Source organism: Cygnus olor, chromosome 14 (assembly GCF_009769625.2).
Source record: "Cygnus olor isolate bCygOlo1 chromosome 14, bCygOlo1.pri.v2, whole genome shotgun sequence".
Classification (NCBI taxonomy): Eukaryota; Metazoa; Chordata; class Aves; order Anseriformes; family Anatidae; genus Cygnus; species Cygnus olor.
The window spans coordinates 1,592,136-1,605,287 of NC_049182.1; the positions used below are offsets into that span (position 1 = coordinate 1,592,136).

Sequence of the window (13,152 nt, forward strand, 5' to 3'; positions counted from 1 at the left end):
GCCTCCCTGCCCCGCCACGGGAGCCCCCGGCGGCCGCCGCCGCCTCCAGCCCGCCCCGGGACGCGGCTGCGGCTCCTCCGCGGCTCCTCCGGGCTCGGGCCGCGGCCGGGACCACCCCCGGGACCACCCCCGGGACCACCCCCGGGACCCCGAAGCGCCCGGCGCTGGCCGCTGGCCCCGCGGCCCGGCGGGGGGCGATGAGCGGGGCAGCAGGGGAGCAGCCTGCCCCAGGTAGGTGGCGGGGGGGGGGGGGGGACCCTCGGGTGTCAGAGGGGTGCCAGAGGGTGCCCCGCGGGCTGCCGAGGACAGACGGGATTGAAGAACGATTTTATCTAACGCGGTGTTGTTTCGGTGGTAAAAGGAATCCTTTCGTAGGTTCCAGTACGCGGGGTCACAGGGCTAAAGCAGTGCTGGTGCGTAACAGTGTGCCTCACGTACGCTGCCTGCAGCAGGAGGTTTCTAAATACTTTCTGTTAAAGGCCTGAGCCGCATAATTATTTCCTGCAGAAATCACGGGGGCAGTAATTGCCTGGACCCTTCTTTTCCTGTTGTGCGGAGACCTGTTAATAGGATTCTTCTCTCAGAAGGAAAGGTCTCCTTAGCAGCCTTTAATGCCGAGAGCGAAGCGGCGTCAGGTAGGAGTGAATGTGTTTCAGGGGAGAGCATTCTGAGGAATTCCACGCTCAACTCCATAGCGCTCTGTGCTGAAAAATGTTCCCGAGGTGATGTTTTTGAGAAGGAGAAGCATCTCCGAATGGTATGTACTGGAGTTCGAGGATTAATGGGAAAATATTGAAGTTAAAACTTGAAAAACAATTTCAGCGTGCATTCGGAAACAGAAATCCAAGATGAATTAAAAAGGGGCGGGGAGGTGTGACTGAGGGAGAAAAGTATTTTCAAGCGTGTGGGGGGGGAGTCACAAAAGATTTTCCAGCCATTTACGAGTGGCGAGAGAAAATGCAAATTTAGGTTTTTATGAATTTGCCTGAGAGGGCTTTGTACGCTCCGGTGCTGTCTCCTGTTTGGCTCTATTTAGCGCTAAGGTGCAAGTCCAAACATGCAGAGGGGCAGATTCCTGCTGGCAGCACTGTGCTGGCCTGCCAGGGTCCCGCTGCTGGAAACCACGGATGGGTGCCCACGGGTGGCACGGGGCAGCCCTGGGGCACGGGGCAGCCCTGGGGCACGCTGCCCCCAGCCCGACCACCACCCGAGGGTCTGCCCTGCCGGGTGCGGGGCAAGCAGCTGGTGTGCTCATTTCCTCATTCTGACACAGTCTGATAATTTGCACCCTGGTCACTTGCTTCATCGAGACTTAGGGGAAAATGCGGGTAAAATGAATCCTGTGTTGCTAAGAACAAGCTTAGGGGAGAAAATGCTGTCTTGCCTATTTTCGGTAGTTCTGACCCGTCCCTGAACAAGTTCATTTCCCACGCCTTGGAGAAGGGAACTAATTTTTGTTTTGCATGAATTTGCATCAGGGATGTGCCTTTTGTTGTTCCCTCTGAAAACCTTCCCAAGTCTAGCCAATTAATAAGTCTCCAAAAAATGCACATGCTTTGATTTTAGTAACTTAAATGTCTGAAGATTGCCCTCAACCTACCGGAATCTCCAAGAGCTTCCAGCCGTGGCTGGGCTGGCTGTGCCAGTCCCGAAGCATAAGTGAACCAGCTGCCTTTGACCTGTGGCTTCGGAGCCGCGTTGTCACCCTCATGGCTGGTTCCAGTTGGCCTCGGCCAACTGGGAGCTGCAAACTGGTGCTGGCTGAGCGCAGCGTGAGGGCCTGCCAGGAGGCTGCTGGTGTAACCCAGTTGAAATGGGGGCTGAAAAGGAATTGCAGGGTGGGGCAGACACAAGTGCAATGGGAGTTCTGCGACTGTTCTCTTAATATAATTTTACACATGCATAATTCTTATACAGATGACTAAAAGCAAAGAGGAGGGGAAAAAAGAACTAATCACAGTTAGTTCCTCTTTGCTTTTGATGTTTTCTTAATCTTAGTTATTAAAATCGAGTTTTAATTTCTTTAGAAGTTGTTTGCAAAGGAAAAGCTGCGTTAGAAATATGTTCAAACCTGACATCGATGATGTCTCGTCAACTTTATTCAGTCTTTAAAAAAAAACATTCCAATTCCTGTTACCTGCATCTTCATCTTTTGGCTCTGGGATGTCAGTCGCCGTTTGTGCAGGTATGCGGAGGAGAGCCAGGTTTCCACGCTGACACTGGAAGTGCTGGCCCAGCGCGAGGCCGGCTCTGGAGCTGACTGCTTTGCCCACTCAGACAAGAGAGGCAAATGTAAGCTTGCTTTAAAAGAGGGAGGTATTTATCTCAAGGGTATGCAGAAGATGAATTGCTTTTGGGTATCTTCTGCCCGTTTCTTTGGGTCTGATTTAGGTCTGACTCAAAACACTGAAATCAAAGTCAGGGTGCCATTTACTTCAGAGGGCCTTGAGTAAACTTTTTGAAGAACTACAATGGAAGTTAATGTTTTTGTGTCAGACTGCATACACTTTGAAATGTGAATAAATGTATTTAAATATTCCATAGTCTGACAAACAAATTTTCAGGTGACTTGGAAGATTCTTTACTCTCAGGAGGGCGATGATTTCATGGGTCAAAGTGTTTGTTGGTTTTGGCATTGAATACTGCTGAGAGAGAATGAATGTTTGACAGTACGGCCAGGAAGCGAAGTCAGGCACACCGACAGTGAGGGTGATGCTGCTCCTGACTTGGTGGGTTTTGTGTTCCTGTGGTTGTACAATGCACACCAAGCCAGGATGGAAACCAGACAATTAGGAAATTATGCCCAGATATCATCCTGTGCATCACCACGAGTGCTACAGAATTTACATTTTCTGTTCTGTGTGCACGCACGGGTGTAGACGATATGTCTGAGAACGAGATATTTATGATTGTTTCACATGCAAATTAACGGAGTGCCTGTACTTGCTCTCAGAGCTATCCATCGTTACATAAATACAACCATGGCCTTCCTGCCAGAAGAGAGCTAAGTTCAGGGAGGTGTTGGGTGCGAGGTGACACGTGTGCTTCTGGCTCCTCGTGCCGGGACGCTAAGTGACCCGTTAGCTTGGGGATCTGCATAAACTTCTGCTCGCCCCCAGAACCTCTGGTGCTGCCCCTGGCAGCTCTCAGCCTACAGAGCAGTAAGGAATGAAAGAAGTGGTCCAAACCCGAATGCTTCCAAACTGCAGCACAGCAATATGTAAAGTGCTTGAACTTGGAAAGTCTTCATACAATGAACGTATGGAAATGTGGAAGTGAGTTAATGTAAATAATCCATGTAAATAAGCAACTGTAAATTAACAAAAACTATTAAAAATGCAGACTTGTCAACAACGGACGAGGTCAAATCCAAGTTAAGCCAACCAGACACTTTCTCTCTCTGTCCCCCTCCACACCAGCTTTCCAGCTCATCTCCTTTAACAGGCGTTTCGTTTGTATTTTTTTTCTGCCTTCTGAGATGCCCAGTGACAGTTCTGGGGCTGCTTTGACCAGGCCTTTACACGTCCTGGATAAAAGTCTTTCACACTCTGACAGTTTGAGGACCTGCAACACACTCAGCTTTCTAAGCTGAGCTTTCCCTTCTCCAGGCTGAGTTCTTGTACTGTGTATTACCTTTTAGTAACGACCAGTTTTGGACCTTTAAACGTAGACTGTAGCCTGTTTAGCAACATGTTTCCTCATTGCTGAGTCAAGAAAACTGAATACTTGTTTTTATTAGTTACATTCAATTTTGTATCTTGGTCTTTCAGATTTTGTCCTTCTCTGTCTGAAGAGCCCCAGTTCTCCTTCTGGCTCTTGCTGCGTCTCCCTGTCTGTCTTACAGCTCTTCCTTGCCACTCTTAATTCTGAGTGCCGACCTCTGCGCCAAAACAAGTCCAGGCTGCCCGAGTTTGCATGTGGGTTGCCTGCATGCAAATTTTAATATGTCAAATTTCTACTGAATTTATGCAAAGTGATTGTTCAGGGATTTAAATTTGTTCACAAATTAAGAGTATTTAGATTTCACAGATACATCAAAACAAGTATCTGATGCAGTTGTTTGTTGCCAGATTTTGCCTGAACTCGAAACCACAAGATCCAGTGCTTCATAAAGAAGGATTATCAGCATTTTTTTTTCACCTCGTGAAGTCAATATATTACTCTGAGCCTTGTCTTAAACAGCTGGAAAACTTCATCTGACAATTCCACCCCCTAAGAAAAAAACCTAACCCCCAAACCTGTGGACATATCTCCAGCTGGAATATTCCAGTCAAATGGATAAACATTTGTCTTAATTACCCGTAGCAGGAAACACGAAGCAATGCTGATATACATGGGACCTTTCTAGAATATACAAACCTGTCTATTTTTCATCCCAAATATACAATGACATCTCTCCTCTTTAGGAGTTAATTCTCACTGCAGCATTCCATTGCGTGGAACTATGTAAGATTATTTCTTGTATCATGGGCTTTCCTGCACCTGTCCCTACATTTGTTGTACAGACTCCCAGTTATAGTAGCAGGGCAGGATTATGATCAGAATTTTAAAATAACAGCTTTTTGCTACTCATCTGTCCAGGAGTAATAATGTATTGTACCGTACAGTGAGTCTATATCTAATGCAATTTCAATTTCAATCCTGTTTTGAAGCAAATGTTTCATGTTAATTAATATGTATGCTAAAAAATATGAATCAGCTTTTTTGGGTCTTTTTTTTTTTTTCTGGGAAAAAAAAGCTACTAATATGCAAGTACAAATAAATGTTTACTTTAAAATTGCCAACAAACTTTCCAGGTGTTGTAAAACAAGTAGTTTAGATAGCAATCATACAGTTTGAGCTGAGTTTTGTAATAATCTTGGAGCCCACAAAATGTAAGGGCGTGACCTGACAATTTGTTGTACTTCTATGAACAGTCACCATTAATCTCTGGATTTCTACTGTTCTGTATTTGAAATAATCCCATCACATTAGATATTTGTTGCTAAAGCTGAATGTTCTGGCATCTAAAATATCACAAGGCATTTATACAAGGCTGTTTGTTGAAGACTGAAGAATGACTCCGCTTCATAACAGATATTGCAGAAAACCAAGCATTAGCGATTTAATGCTTCCTGTATATTACCGACATTATCAAAACTGTCCTGAGAAATGACCAGCGTCTGAGTTTTCCAAACTGCCCTGCTCAGTTCTTCACACAACTAAGCCTTGTAAGGAAATGTTTCCAGTACCAGTGGTTTCCGATTTAGGAGATTTGTACAAGTCTCGAATGTGGCGCCCACCCTGCTTTGGCACATTCAGAACAGCAGCGATGTGATGCCCCAGGGTCTCAGATTGCTGATATTCCCTGCTACCTCAAAGGCTGATGGAGAATTTCAATCCATAGCAGCTTGGCTTGTGCCAGGAATGCCCGTTCCATTGGGTCTGAAAGGAGGTCGTCTGCTCTGATTCCCCACAACAGCAACAGGTGCATATTCCACATTGCTGAGGGATTTATACATTCAAGGCCCTTCCAGCCTGAGATCAGATGAGCACATACTACTTGTGTTTTTGTCTAATCCAGGCATACCATGGTCTGTCTGCTTGTGGCAAGTGTTCAGTTTGCACCTGTCCATGCCTCCCCCGCCCCCGTCCCTTCACCCATCCCTGCTGCTGAAGACTTTGTAGAAGTTGATCTAAGGCAACTTAACTGCAGGACCCGTAGGGGTACGAGCGCCGTCCTCAGGCCTCTGCTGCTTTAGGTGCCTCCAGCGCTGCCAGGAGACCTCAGGAGGAGCTAACTGCCCAGGGAAGTCCCCTGCCTTCAGGTGCATTTTGCAGCCCTCGCCGGGCTACGCACTGCTCAGTTACGCCACTGATAAGGCTGACACATTGGCAGTTCTCTGTTGGTTTTGCATACTCCCAATACCTCAAAATGAAATTTTTAATTTGGGGTGGAATGGAACATTTTATTTGGCACAAAACAAAAATATGTACTTTTAAATTTATTTTTTAAACTTATTTTGCTATAAATTGAAACATTTTTTTTACTGAGCTGATTTACTTGTCCAAGTGAAACTGTATCAGGACAACTCCAGAAAGATGCTCCCATCAGATCAGGATGACAAGGCTCACGTCTCTGACACTTCCGCTGCTGTGGAAGTTGGAGCTTCCAGTTGCAATCTCATGAGAATTCCCTGCAAACCTTGGCTGAGATAAGTTGCTTTAACTGTAGAGTATGGCTTTCCATAAGCAGCGTCTGTTCCTCCGGAAGCTCAGCTACTGCTTCTGCCATGTGGTGGTTTCCAGCGAAGGCCAAGCAGTCCCACAAAGCAGACGGATGCAGAACCGTAATCGAGCTTAGAGTCAGAGGGGTGACAATGACTCCGTGTCGTGTCTGTCCCTCCCTGCCCTTCCTCTCGCGCCAGCTGCTCTCGTTTTCCACACGGCAGATCTCAAGCACTAGCATGAAGAGGACGTGTGGATGTCCTGCTACCAATACCTGTAAGGGGACGCTTAAATCCACAGTAAGGCACATGGTAAGTGCCACGGGCTTTAGAATTGCTTCTGTGGTATTTCTAAGGTATCTGAGTCAAACGTGTCTGAGGTGGCACTTCAGTAGGGTCAGGAGAGCCTATTCTTGCATGGTAAGGGAAAATGAGCTTGCACATGTAACCTTAGGTCTCTGGGGCTTAAGGACCTGAGACCATAACCTGAGCTGACCCTTGGAAATGCACCCACAAAGCCTGCGTGTAGCACGATTATCCAACGCAGGAAATGTGGTCTAGTGAATAGAGCAGGCGACTGGAAAATAGGAGATTTATCCTCTTCCCACTTCTGCCAGTAACTGACTGCAGGAATGTGGGTAAATCACTGTGTAGCCTCAAATCTGTCCATTGAATAGCTTTCTTTGGCTCTGCATCTGAGAAGTGTTGAGTTCAAAACACCTCTGTGTATACTTATACATATTGCGAGTAACTTTGCATAAATTATATAAAAGAGACTGCGAAAATAAGAGGGATTTGTTCATATCAAATGAAAAATAAACCCATTTCTGGTTAGTGGGGTTTTTTAGTGGATTGTCAGTCATTAGATGAAGACTAGTAGAATGTTGTGCTGGGTAGCTAGGAAAATTGCTCCTTTAATATATGAAATGAGATTTAAAAAGCAGAAATCAGTTGTATCTTCTTGTATATCAGCTTGTAGGAATTTCCAGAGCAGACACTTTCTGTGCTTCTTGCATTCCTGTTAGTAACTCCTTATAACTTTACCATATGAAAGACATCTTGAAACTTGTTCCTCTTTTTCTCTTTTTTTTTTTTTCCATAGTGAAAACTCCCCAAAAAGTTGTGAAATTTGCATTGTGCATAGCTTGCAGAATAAGGTCCTTGTTAGCAAAAAGTGTTGAGTGGAAAAGTAAATGCACGCTTCCTAAAATATAAATCTGAGATTTAAAATGGATTTGTACATCATTCTGTCATCCCCATGTCTTCTGAAGTTGAGGGAGCCTACAAAATTTAAATGATTAACCGGCGTTTCCAGCCCGCTGGCCAAACGAGTCCTTACCAAATAGGAAGGTATGTGGGCAGTCAAAAGATTAATGAACCAGGTTTGTTTGGAGACCTCTGAAACTCTTCTTTGAGTTTGATTATTAGAATAATACTGCTTTTACTTCTGAAACTATGTGCTCAGGTTGCTTTGCAAGACAGACAGCTTTCTTTAAAAGCTGGGTTCAAGAGGCGTTAGTTCGGATCCTGCTGGTTTTATGCATTCATAAGCTCCAACGCAGTAAATGAAAGCATGTGGGAAAGAAATACCTGTTATCAGTCATTATCCTGAACTGAACTGTACTTAATGCCCCGGGCCTTCGTGTTCTGCGTCTCTGTTGACCCTCTGCAATTTTTCCCTTAAAAAAATGCAAGCTGCTGGATTAAACTGCCAGCAGAGTCCGTGGTGCCTTAGCCGTGCGTTTGTTACGTGGGAGAGTGGCAAAGCTGCCCCGAGCTTAGTCATGTAATGCTCCTTTTCTTTATGACATCTGATGGCTACATTATTTATTTAGCCTCCCCGTAACAAAGACACCATTGTACTTGAGTGTTGTGAGAGAAAGCAGAGAGCCTGCCTCTGCCTCTGCCGTGAAACTGTATCAGCAGCCCCCCAGAATTCCTCCTTATTTATTTATTTTCCTTAGTGCAGAGAGAGGAGCACATACCTGATGACAAAAGCAGGCAGCAGCTGGTATTTCTGCTCTTCTGCGGGACCCTTGGCCCAGGGGACCCGTAATATCCCTCTCTATTTACTCCTCTCACATTCTGCAATGCCTGAAAGATAAACAAATGGATCACAATCGCTTGAGAATTGTTTATTGTCATCCTGCACTACTCCATCATGCTTAGTTACAAGTGCAATTCCATCAAAGTGGAATTGCATCCAAATTCAACTTCAGTAATTACCTGTGAAAAAATAAAGCACAGAGCTTCTGACCAGTGAGACACTTCTTGAACAAAATGTCCCATATCTTTTCTGAACGCCCTTTCGCTTAACCAGTATAAAGAATTGCAATCCGTGGAGTTCAGAAAGCATTTTGCCGGTGATGATCGGAGTCAATATCAGACCCAAAGTGGATTTGCAGTAAGTCTGTGTTTCCTGGCTGTGTGTCGGATGCACGTTCGTATCTTTGATAGCCTTCCACCGAGGGTACACCCTCTGGTACAGGTGGTCGCAGGTCAGAGGGACAGGCCTGAGCACCCAGAGTCCCGTTTGTGTGGGAGGGAGCTCCTTGGCAGGGTGCTCAGAGCACGAACCCTCGTGGGATGGGTTTCTGTCTCGCAAGAGACTCGTTATCAAGAGCAGTGCTTCACTGCACAAATAAATCTGTTACGGTATTTGTACAGGGCACAGTGGCATTAATAACACTAAGGTAAAACAAAAATAGAGCTCTTTTGAAATGTATACAAATTAATCAATGGACGTTACTATGTTTAGTATCAGCATACACAAAATGAGGTTTAGACATTAGGAGGAAGTCATAAATGTACTGGCAAACTTAATGTGTTTTTCTTCGGGGGATGCTAAATCCCAGCTTCTTAAATCCAGCCTTTGCTAACGGAGAGCTGCTAGCCTGCACAGCATTTACCTCAGCAACTTTTGCACTTAAACCATTTGAAGAGTTTCCAGCCTGTGGCCCAGGGATCACCGGTAACCTGTGAGCCATGCTAAATGAGGTCCAGCTGGTTCGAGAAACCAGATTGAACAGTAGAACTGAAACCATTGCATGTTCACCCAGGCTGGTGCAGCCCGTTGCTTAAGACGCTGAAGTGTCCCCGTTGTGTCTGATACAGTGTATGGTGTTCACTAAAGACTCTTCCCTGGGTTCAGGGAGTTTGGTCACCAGCCGTATAGCATCTAAATGTGCTTAGAGCAGAGTTTCAGTTGGGAAACGTGTTCAGCTTAATATCGTTTTATTTTTTCTGAGGATGCTTTCAAGTATGATTTGATTGTTCTAACCTAAAGATCCACAACTATAATATATATTTCACCAGGGACAAATCCTGTAACCTGACTTGGTCAAAAATCCTAGTGGAGGATTATGTGACTGTAAGCGTGGCTGTGCTTTCCCAATGCAAAGCATTTGGCAGCAGTACTGATTTAAGGTAATTCTTGGCATCTGCGCTTGCTTTTTCCCCAGAGCACAGCTGCTTGTTTCTGCTTGACACTACGGCAGAAGCCCCATGCGCTGCAGCCGCCTCTGTTGCTGCAAAGGGGGAAACCAGCCTTAGCAGGAGCAGAGGAAGCTTCTGTAAGTTACTTCGGCTACAGAACATTTTCTATAAAATCAGGGCCTGAAGGAACACGGGGATGTCTGCCTTTGATCCAGGGCACATCTTTGGGACTTAAAATAGTGGTATTGGCTTCGTATTGCATTTTATCTATAAACTGCTACCAAAAAAATTAACTACGTATTAGGAAATGCTGGAAAACTATCGATTATGTTTGCTGTAATATCATGCAGAAGGATTAACTCCCATAGGAATTATTGTGTTGTGGTAAAAAATAATGAGCGTTTGTCTATAACAACCCTGTCCCAGTCTTCTGCCCCGCTAACCAGTCTGGTTACTCGGTAATGCAGCTGCGTCTGTGAAGTCTGGGGGTGATGAGGGCTCTCAGGGATACTGTTTTGTCTGTTAGGCTGCTGTTATTTGCATGGTATGGGTGGATAAAACCCAGGATTTCTGTTTTTCCTTTCTATCTTTGCCACCATTGACCTAGTTTTTGAAGCCAGTAGCCCTGAGCAGCCATCTGTATCTGCGCTGATGCCAAGTAATGAAAATAACATCGCAAGGTAATCGCCCACTGAGCGATCAGAGGGTCCCATGGGCGGGCGTGCTGTGTTTGCACTGCTCCCCTCTTTGGGTTTCGCTTCCCAACACCATCACCAGTGGTGATGACTGAACAGCCGGTATGCTGGTGGCTGAGCCAGGTACGAGCAAGGTTTCACTTGTTCCTGATGCGTTGCAATGTTTTTAATCGGTGGGAGCAGCTGTAAGTTCTCTCTTTTTGGGGTCTCTCCCTTGCAAATCGCTCAGTCCTCTTTAGGCATGTTGCTGCACTGATGCTGAGCAGGGCTGTGGTTAGCCCTCGGCTCTCCGGAGCACCTTCTTGCTTCCCGTGCTAAGCGGCCACACCGCTCTGCCCCAGCAGCGACCGCATTTGAGGACAGAGCAAAGGGCAATTATTCAGCCCAAATCTGCAGCGCTGCATGCGAAGGCAGTGGGAAGGTTTAGTTGTTGATACTTGCAGAATGTAGCCTTACTGTGACAGCCGGGGCCTTGAAGGAGCCCCAGCCTGTGTGTATAACTTATTGACTTCTTTGCCAGGTAACTGGTTTATGATTTAGGAGGAGCATTTGGAGGCATGCGATTTATATTTTGAAATACTTTCACGATTAGTGTATGCTGTTATTGTAGGCATGATGCCGTGTAGTATTTTAAGTTACCAGTAAAACTTGTGCTGCTTTAGGGGCTGGGGCCCTGTGGTACTGTGCCACCAGGGCCATTTCGCTGAGGCTTTGCTCTGGTTTGTGAGGTTTCAGCTGAGTTGCTCTGAACTATTGCTGACGCCCCGCCACGCGGAGCCGTTCAGCACTGCCGGGTTAAGAGGAAAACTGCGTTTGTTCCTGGGAGCCTCTCAGTTTGTAATGGATTTATCCTCGCGGCAGTGTGGCAACAAGTGGTGTTTGTGCCCACTTTACATGTGAGGGATGCCTGGCGATGCGTTTCTTTTAAGGGTGTTTGAACTTGGTATATCTTTGATGTCTGTGAAGCTCTTGTCCAGAGTGATCGGGAGAGGGAGTGTGGGCTCTGGGCTGTGTCCGGAAAAGTTTCAGACACCATCTCGACCCCAATGCGTTCTAACGCCTTAAGGATACCTCGTCCTGGTACAAGGGCCAGAGCTTGCGAGGATCCGTGGCAAATCCAGGAGCTAAACCAAACTCTCCAGAGTTGATTGCTTAGCTGCTGAGTTTTGCTGTCCTCACGATGCTGGGAGACGCAGGAATTAATGCCTTAAGCTTTCAAGGCGTGGGATGATAAAATGATGGCTTGGGCTTTCTGTATTTTCTCTTTTCCTTGCGGTACGTTTGAACCTCTGTTACCCACGTAGGACTAAGCTCGGATTTCCGTCTGCAGCGCTTTAACCACCAGCCATCTCTGACAGAGCTGCACAAAACTTACTGACCCGAAGGAAGCTCGCAGCCCCTGCCGTGCGCACAAAACACGAGCGGTGTCTCCAATTGCTCCCCAACAAGAGCTCGGTGACCTGGGAGGAGTTGTCCAGTTCTGTGTTTTTCCTCCCAAGCAGGCAACGCGTAGCGCAGCATTTACTTCTCGTTTCTCGGGCCATGTGAAGCGGTCCCCTCGCCTCCTGTTTCAGAACACTTGCCTCCATCAGATAGCGAGTCCCGGCTTTGTGGAAGCACTATTACACGGGGTGGCTAAACGTGGAGCTAGTTACTGAGTAACTCGCAGGAGCCCTTCTCTGCGCTCAGCTCACACACGGTGCTGTGCTGGGTTGTGTGTGTGTAAGTCAGGCTGAGGGCTGGCCCGCTTGTGTACGCGATTTAGAAGAGGGCTCAGGTTGTTGCTTGCAGAAACTCTCAGACGTGGGCTGAGCAAACCAGCAGCGAGCTGCGTTCCGACAGCTCCCGTGTCCTGCTGTGCCCAGGGGAGCGGGAGGCTGAATCTGGATCCTGCCGGAGAACGTTTTGCTGCTTCTCGCTAACTAAAAACTGAATCTAGCCACTAGCACGTAGATTATTTTTTGTAGGAAGCTTGGAAGAAACTCCCGTTTTCTCCCTGGGAGACTACACATAAGAACAAATGGGAGAGTTGTTGCCTGGATGACACTGGCCAGTTGGCAGCTTAGTTTGAGGAAAAAATAGTGACATAAAATCGGCTTATTTTTTAAGGCCAGCTGGAAACTAGTCAGAATTCATCTCACCAGATAAGGATGTTATAAAACACAGTATCAGACTCCAGCAAATGTATTTGGAGGCAGGAAGGAATTTACTGCAGAGGCTTGAGGTGATTCAGAGTCACACAAAGTAGATGAAAGCCTCAGTCTCTGCCTTCTGTGCCATTTCACAAACAAAGCGTTTCAAAAATAAAAGTTTAAAAAAAAAAAAAATCCCAAACCTGCGGCACATAAAACACAGCCTCAGTGCTTCCTTGATCTGCCTTGATGTTTATCATACAGCCCTTTTTCTCTGCTCCTCTGAAAGCAGCACTTAATTCTTTAAGAAAATTAAATCTCCCTGCTTCCAGCGGGACTAATTGGCCCTTGTCTCGTGGCACTCCTCAGCTGCCGCGGAGCCGAGCCCGGGAGCGCGGTCCCCAGGGAAGGGCTCTGGGCCGGGTGACAAACTGGGCTGGGGACAGCAGGAGCCCGCTCTGGCAGTGACATCCCAGGGGCAGACGGAGCAGCGCTGGCTCCGGGAGGGCGAGGGCTCTGCCTGCTGCGGCCTCGGCAGCCTCTGCGTGGAATTTTTTGGCTCTGCCCACGTGGGAGCCGCGGCCACGGCCCAAAAGGCTCGGGCAGAACAAGCGCTGCCGTTAATAATTGACCGGTGAGATAATGAAATAGCCGTGCCTGCTGTTTGCTGTTCTTTCTTTTCCA

General features: G+C 46.8%; 1 protein-coding gene across 1 annotated transcript in view; it reads left to right on the top strand.

Annotated features, from left to right (window-relative positions):
- The first annotated feature begins 249 nt into the window (after positions 1–249).
- The window catches only part of SHROOM1 (shroom family member 1), a 29,820-nt gene continuing 16,917 nt past the window's right edge, over positions 250–13,152 (top strand). Inside the window, 1 exon segment of the mRNA XM_040573939.1 lies at positions 250–757. The gene's annotated coding sequence lies outside the window, so the exon portion shown is untranslated.